The sequence below is a fragment of the Condylura cristata genome, unplaced genomic scaffold, assembly GCF_000260355.1.
Source record: "Condylura cristata isolate star-nosed mole 26May11 unplaced genomic scaffold, ConCri1.0 scaffold00011, whole genome shotgun sequence".
In the NCBI taxonomy this organism is placed as follows: domain Eukaryota; kingdom Metazoa; phylum Chordata; class Mammalia; order Eulipotyphla; family Talpidae; genus Condylura; species Condylura cristata.
This window is the reverse complement of record NW_004567112.1, coordinates 36,105,221-36,113,686: the sequence shown is the minus strand read 5'-3', so window position 1 is coordinate 36,113,686 and position 8,466 is coordinate 36,105,221. Positions and strand designations below refer to the sequence as shown.

The window sequence follows — 8,466 nt, the reverse complement described above, 5'->3', positions numbered from 1 at the left end:
CCCAGTTTTCCCAGCACCACTTGCTGAACAAATTTTCTTTGTTCCATTGTATCTTCTTTGCTCCTTTGTCAAAAATTAGGTGTCCATAACTTGTGGGTTTATATCTGGGTTTTCTATTTGAATCCACTGTTCTGTATGTCTTTTCTTATTCCAGTACCATGCAGTTTTGTTTATAAAAATATGGAACGCTTCACGAATTCGCATGTCATCCTTGCGCAGGGGCCATGCCAATCTTCTCTGTATCGTTCCAATTTTAGTATATGTGCTGCCGAAGCGAGCACCTCCTCATTCCATTTCTAATGTTTCATTCTTTGCTTGATGTTAGCAGCTTAAGGTTTTTGAGAGAATATAGCATGCTAAGAAGACTACTATGATTATTATAAATGGGGTGATTCCCAATGTCTGGAGTGCTCTTCATCACTGTCCCTCAAGCCATTTAAAATCCTCTAAGTAGGCCCCTTTCTGGTGGTGCAGGGGATTAAAGCACAGCCCTATGAAGCTTCTTTAGCCACTGCAGCACAAGTTCAATTCCTGGCCAGGGAGGTGACCCACATGGCACAGCAGACCTCTCCTGTTCTGTCCTCTGCTCCTCTCAGCAATGTATTTCAGCCAGTCCTCCTGTTCTGCTCCTCACTCTGTCTCTGGTGAACTACCTCACCCCACATCTCTGGCATAGCTCTGTTCTTGTTTGCATAAATAAATTTTTTTTCAAAAATTAAAATCCTCTAAGGAAAAAGAAAGAAGCCATTGATGAGTCACTTTGTTAAGCCAAGTGACTTGCTCAGTAATCTTATGTAGTTAAGTCTCAGCTTTCCCAAAAGTGTTGAAGTATAGCAAGTGGTGTGTACCCTTTTTGCTAATAGATAATCAGGGGTTTATCTTGTTACCAAGAACAACTTTGGTCACGGAGTTGGACAGTTGTTTCTTTCAGCAGCAGATTTTATAGTCTTTTCGAGTTAAGGAGAGGCCTCTGACTATATCCTCATTTATATTCACTTTTCCCCAGAAGAGTAGTGATCTACATAAAGAAACAAATTTTGAGTCATGATTGCTTCCAAGTAATTAATTCCTGTTTGAGTCTGTGACACAGGACTGACAGGCCATGGAGGCCAGGAAAATTAAAGGGTCTGTAGACTAGAAAGGCAGTGTGATTTTATTTACCCTTGCCTGTGTTCCCTCATACCCCCCCCTTTTTTTTTTTTTTTTACATCTTGAAAGGTTTATTAGGAGAAAGAAAAAGAGGCACCTGAAAAAGAGGCAGGCAGGAGAGCTGCCATTACAGCTTTGTAAAGAGAAAAGGTTTGTGAACAGTGATACTTTAATAGTCACAGGTGGGCAGGAGAGCTTTTGCCTTGTGTCCCTTTGTATAGAGCCTGGACACAGGATTTTCTGGGATTGGTTTGTTAACCTAAGTGAGGAATATGAACCTCTAGGATTAGGATGTCTGAAAAGTTATTCCTCCATTAGCATTGATGCAGGAGATACAGGTGATGGCATTATCTTTCCAGGTTATTGCCAGAGTAAGTAAAATAAAGGGAAGAAGAAAGGGAGCTCCTTGTCAGTTTGATTCAAAGTCTTCAGCATCTGCACAGCAATAGATGTCAGGCGGAAACTTATTTAGCTGTGACATGGTTTCAATCTCTTAGGTTTGCCTGATGTCTGGGTTGTGAGGAGGACCTGCTACAGTCCCTTTCAAGGAGACTCATTGAGATTCTCAGTGATTCTAACTCAGAAGGGTAGGAGAAAACTGGAAATGTTATTGGGAGTTGTAACCACATGGTTGAGGAAACTAGAACAATTCAGGATCTGTGCAGCTTTTATGTATACAACAAAATCTCAGACAGTAGCACTAGAATTTAATAAAACCACAAATATAATTATTCTCTATAATCACCTTTTTCTTTTTATTCAAAAATAATTATAGTCAAACTAATTTGTTTGCATAAAACTTGGCCTCAGTATTTAGTTTCATTTTAGTGAACCTAAACTTAAATCTTAGTGAGGTTCATTTAAGATTGCTTTGCTGAAATTTTTCATAAAAAATTTCAGCTCATTTCTCTGTCAAATATAATAGCAGTCAAAATCTTGGTAATATAACTAGTATTTCCAATTGTATTCTGTTACAAGGAAAACTGATTTTTTAAAAAGACTTATTTATTTATGCATGTAAGAACTAGGCTGTAGGCCAGAGGTGGAGGTGAGAGGATTCAGCAGAGACAGAGAAAGGAGCAGAACTGGCAGATCTACTGAAATAGAATTCTGAGGGGAACATTGGGATAGGAGAGGTCTGCTACACCCTGTGGGGCAGCTCCCTGGCTGGGGATCAGACTTGTGCTGCAGTGGATGCTAATAACTTCAGAGTGGTGAGACTTAACCCCTTATGCCACCAGGGAGGCCTCTGATTGTTAATGAATCTATATAAGTAACTATAACTTGTATGTTGTCATAAAAAGAAACTCAAAACTTACAAATTCTATAGGGAGAAAAAGTAAATGTTTTCTCTTTATTTATAAAGTTATATTTTACCAAATTGCTGTAAGTCTTAGATCACTTATAAGAAATGATTTACTTAAATCTGGAAATGTTAAGGAATGAGAAATGTTTCAAAGTAAAAAATTACAATCTTCCTCATAGGTTATGTAATTCTTGTTATATTTCAATCCAGTTTTTTTTTTTTTTGAAATGTTTACCTACTTTAGTTTTATGACTTTAATGTTATCAGAAATCTGTATCTTGAGTACTTGTCTGAGAGTGAAACAATAACTTTTACAATGATAAAAGACTTTAAAAAATAACTGAGGTTAAAGAGTCTGATGAAAGTTCATTAAGTGCCGTTGACAAGGAAACTTGCTTATTTCTGTACAAAAAATTGGAAGTAATAGCTGGAGTTAGGGCTGATAACATATCAGATAGAGCAGATTTCTAGGAGTGTGATATAACTTCTGGAACAACATATACTTGGAATAACATATACCTGGAATAACATATACCTGTGTACATACAACATAAAGATTTAGCATTACTCTTACTTGACAGTGCTTATTATATAATTTAACATATCAAATAAACTTATTTAATAGGCTTAAAAAATATTCATTTAGAATTTGATTTTGAGGAAATTTGTAAAAAGATTCCAAACTGTTTTAAAATACTTGATCAAATAGGATCATAGCTCACTGTTGAACAATATCCATCCAGTTATCTGTTTAACCAAAGTTACAATTAAAAGCTTCCAGGCTAACACAGATGTCTTACACAATTGTAAAAGTCATAGTTCTTATAAATAATCAAAACCGAATGAGGACAACAGGGAACTTTTGATAAAACTGTGTTTTTTAGGTAGATTACTTAAAAGGTAAAGCAAATCTTTCATAATCTGTTACTAAGAGGAGACCAAAGTCCAAGAAAACTTTGTCCTTTAGCAGATGAAAAAAATAAAAGGATTAGTTTATATAAGTATACTATTAAAACTTTATAAAATCCTTATAACAAATTTATTCAAGATTTTTCCAGCTTGGTGACACATAAAATTTCTTTTCTCAAAATTTCTCTTCTACCAACCTCTTACAACTTTCTTTTATATATTTAGATTTTGTCCTGTATTTACCTTTTTTCATTCTGAAATGATTAGTCTCACTTTACAATGAAGTTATTTTTTCTCAACAGTTGCATCTCAGTTGCTTCTTAACTTCTCTTACCAAAAACACGTTCCTTTCCTTTCATACAGACACATTTCCCTTATTATTTCTAATAGCTTTAATTTCATGTATTAGACCATTCTGGCCTTTAAAAATCTTAACTTTTAGTGAAAATAAAGAAGTAAGCACTTGTGAATTCTCTTTTCACATTCTGGCCTTTTGAAAATACTATGTTCTTGGCAGCATAAGTATTTGGGAAGTATTGTTGTTCTATATTTCTGATTGAAAGTTTTTGAGTTTCAGACATTGAAAATAAAGGAGTGCAGTGTAGGTGTGCCTGAGGGAGTTTTGCTAAGAATTCTTGCTAAATAAAGTTCAGTCAATCAAATGTTATAATCTTCAAATTCTTCTGAGAAATAAATTGTCAGATTCCACTTTAAGATTATATTCTATTTGACTATGTAATTTAAAAGTGAAATGTGACATAGGCTCTACAGATAATAATGAAAAGGAAATAAAAATAGTAGACCTTTGTAATGTGTTTGGGAGAAAAGTGTTAATGCATTTAGCAACATTTCTTGAATAACCTTGTCCATACTGAAAGCTAACTAAAATTGTGCACATTTTACTGCTTTGAAACTGATCAAGTTTGAAAAATACTGTTCTGTTTGTTTTGAGATATAAGTAGACTTTTTTCTTTCATTGTCTAATAAGAAAAAATGACCTGAGATGTCACCTATAATTCATTTCCTTGTGTTTTAGATAAAGAAATTGACCATCAAATGACATAATGTTTGGGTAGGTCTATGATTAGAATTCTGATCCCACATGCTCACATACTCCTTATTAGGGAGACTAGATTTTTTTTTAAGACTTATTTTTTATGTATATAAGAGATGGCATATAGGCCAGAGTTGTGGGGAAGTGGGATTGGGGGTGAGAAGTCTAAGCAGAGACAGTGGGGAGAAGAACAGGCAGAACTTCTGAAATACACTGCTGAAGAGAGCAGAGTTGGATAAGACAGGAGAGGTCTGTCGCTCCATGTGGGTCACCTCTAGGGTGACACTGGCTGCTGATAGCTTCATCATGCTGGGACTTAACTCCTTGTACCACCAGGGAGACCCAACTTTGGTATTTCAAAACCAGTTAAAAAAATGGAATTGGTGACACATATTGCCATAAAGCTTTCTAAAAATGATTTACTGACTTATATCACTAACAAGGTATGAAGGTTACTGTTTTATTGCACCCTAATAACGGATTGTGTTTGAAGAGAACATTGTGATTATTTTAGGCTTGAAGATTAATAGGGAAGCTCCATAAGTTTAAGCTATCCAGAGACTCAGCTATTTGAGGTTAGTTATCTATTTGTTTTTATAGCAGGAGAGTAATCACATGATTATTTAAAATAGATAAGACTTTTACTTACCTATTTTTCCAAGAGCACACTTATTCTGACTCATTTATCTTGATTCAGCTATTTAAACTGTAAGAATTTAATAAAGGTTTCAATTTCAACTGCTTTTCAATACAAGTGAAAAGAATTCTTTCTAAATAAGTTGTATAAAAGTTGGACAAAAGAGTTAAGTAATAGTTACTTTGTAGCTAACTGTTTGCTTGCCATGATGTGTTGAGAAAGAGTAGGTGGGAGCAGTAGGGAAAGGTTAGAAACAGCATGAAAAATTTAGTAAAGAAAGGTGTTGTGAATAAAAAGGACTTATGCCTTTATCTGGAAAAATATGTCATCATTTTAGTCCCTACCTGATTAAACTCTGTTTGCTGAGATCATCTTTTTGTGTCTTTGTATCTGCTGAAATAAACCGTTACTTGAACACATTTTAAAAGAATAAACTTTTTGAAACTCATGTTGACTATTAAGAATTAAAAAAAATAAAGTTTTTGCTAAAGTTAGATGCAAAGTATCACCAAAGTTTTTTTTTTTTTAAAGATTTATTTATTTATGCATACAGAACTGGGGTATAGGCCAGAGGTTCATGGGCAGCGAGATGCTTCACCAGAAATAGCATGGGGAGCAAAATAGGCAGATTGACTAAGTACACTGCTGGGGGGAGCAGCAGGTGAGACAGGAGAGGTCTGCTGCACCATGTGGGTCACCTCTGGGGCCGGGGATGGAACTTGCACTGCAATAGCTGCAGTTAGCTTGCAGTGCTGCATCCTAACCTGTTGCGCCACCAGGGACGGCCAAAAAGAAGTTTTTTTTAAAAAAATCTTTGTATGTTGTATGGTTTTAATTTAATATTTGAATAATGCAGTTGCTTTTCTTCCTTAATAATACAGAAATTAATATATTTGTTAAAGGAATATATTTGCTTCTGGAATATATAAAACAAAAGGAAGAATCACATAAAACCAAACCAATAAACCCCCTGGAAATCTGAATGTAGACTTGAGTCTACTGGGAGAGCAAGAGGGATACTAGAGAGCAAAGTGAGGACAAGGCACATGTGCCATGTGGCAATGACTCTATTAGACACTGTAATAGAATGAATTTTTATTTTTCAAAATGCCCTGAAAAGCATGTAAGGGTAAACTAAGGTAATGATAGATTAGAATTAATCCACCATGATGCAGATAGCAGGAAGTCAAGCAGTGGTCTTGTTACTTTTATAACCTTACTAGTCCTCACCCACAGACCAGTAGCAATTAGTGAAATCTGGGTACATTAAAGAAAAGCAAAATATTGGATACAGAGACCAACTGTGACCATAAGAGATTTGTATACATATTAAAGCTTGAGCAGTACTATTTTATACCGTTTATCCAATATTTAAAATTATATTGGTTTTTAAATCTTTTCTAAGAATGACTCCTGTCTGATTTTAATTTTTTTTAAAGGTTTATTTATGCATACAAGAACTGGGTTACAGGCCAGAGATGGGGGGTTGGTGGTGGTGAAAGTCTTCACCAGGGACAGAGTGGGGAGCAGAACAGGCAGATGTACTGAAATACACTGCCAAGAGAGGCAATGGCCAAGACAGGCGAGGTCTGCTGTGCCGTTTGGGTCTCCTGTCTGGGGAGGGAACAAACTCTGTTCTGCAGTGGCCGTGGATAGCTAGCTTCATAGTGCTATGTTGTGCCATCAGGGAGGGTTTTAGTTTATGTGTATTACCAACATTTTCTACAGTAGGTGGAAGGAAGTCTTGGAATTAGACAGTGTCTCCACAAGATCAAATTGTTATCCTGCTCCTTCTTTGATTCCTATCCTATTTAATCCAGAGAAACAATTAACTAATTATGTTTGTGGACAATTGATCTAAGTCTGATCACTCCAAGTACAGCTCTTCTTTTTTTTAAACAACCTTTACTCATGGACTACACACACATCAGATTTATAGTCTTTGTCTTCGCTCTGGATAGGCATTTCCCAATTAAAGAGAAAAATGGTAAAAAATAGCATTTTGAAAGGAAACGTGAAATCCTTTGGAATACTTATTTTCGATAGTTGGCAAGGAACCACAGATTTGTATTAATTCATCTCCCTAGTAATTTCATTCTGTGAATATAATTATTTTAATAGGTGAGAAGCAAAGCTACCTTATTAGAACAGCACATTCAGCAGTTTCAGTAATGCAAAACTCAGTTTTCTAATAACCATATTAAAAATGTAAAAAACTCTCAATATAGCCTATCACATAAAGTATTTTAACACATAATCAATATAAAATTATTACCGATAATTATAAACTTTAAAAAAATTTTGTTGTAAAACATGGTATGTATTTTATATTTAAATATTTAGTGTCTAAATTTGGATGCTATATTTTCAACAGAAGGTGAAATATAGCCCAATGAAAAAGTAGTGGAAAATATTTTACATTGCTTCGTTTTACACTTTAAACCAATTGAAGTAAAATAAAAAAATCAGCCATTTGGGTCACATTAATCACATTCAGTATCACATGATGTTGGGTTGCATTTCTGATGTGACTTGAGACTGATATTTATTGATCACCATTCTAATATGTCACTAAATGCCACTGGAGGTTGTATTCTGTTAATACAAATACTGTAAAGACACTGCAGAGGGAATACAAGCTATTTAGGTCATAACGCGCTTATACATTTCCTCTCTGATTCTTCCCGCAATTGGAATTAATTGTGAATTATCTGTCTGTTATTAGTGATTCAGAACCAGTTTCCAGACTCTTTAGCCCCACAAAATTGTAAGGTTAGGTCAGGAATTGGGGTCTTTCCCTTTCTCACCCTGTGCCACTTAAGGCTTGTTTCATATCACTGCATCTTTTCAGAAGAGGGAAGGACTCTTAACAAGAGGTGGCTAAACTCGATAGTCTGCGCAGGTCAGTTTGGCCCAAAGGTTTTAAAACTATATACGTGTACCTGGAACACCTGGTTACTTGCCAGAAACACCAAATGTCTGGGCCTCCCCCTTCCAGATTCTGATTCACAAAGTTTTCAGTGATCCGCGGACACTTCCATATTATATAAGCTCTTCCTAAGAACGTTTGCGGTCTACTGAATTCTGCAATTGACTCTTCAAGGCTGCAGGTTCGAATTTAGAGTGCCGCGCAGCTGCAGCGATATTCTCAGTTGCTTTTCTTCCGCTGATGGGTTTTGCAGGCTGTGAACCCCAACCCCTGAAGACAGTCCTGACAGCGTTCCTGTCCCAGGTCGTGTTAAAGCGCCGGGTGCTTGCCAAGGTAGACCACGGGCATGTGACAAACTGGTTGCCAGTGGGCGGCCATTTTTAAGGCGGGCATCTAACCCCTTTGCCCCGTAAGCCCGCAGTGGCTGGGCACGCGGTTACCAGGACCCAAGATGGCCACCGCGCCCGCTAGCCGGCCCGCTA

The 8,466-nt window shown here is 36.3% G+C and overlaps 1 protein-coding gene across 1 annotated transcript in view; it reads left to right on the top strand.

Annotated features, from left to right (window-relative positions):
• Positions 1-8,466, top strand: part of ADK (adenosine kinase) — a 387,062-nt gene that overhangs the window by 18,462 nt on the left and 360,134 nt on the right. The gene's annotated exons all lie outside the window — the stretch shown is intronic.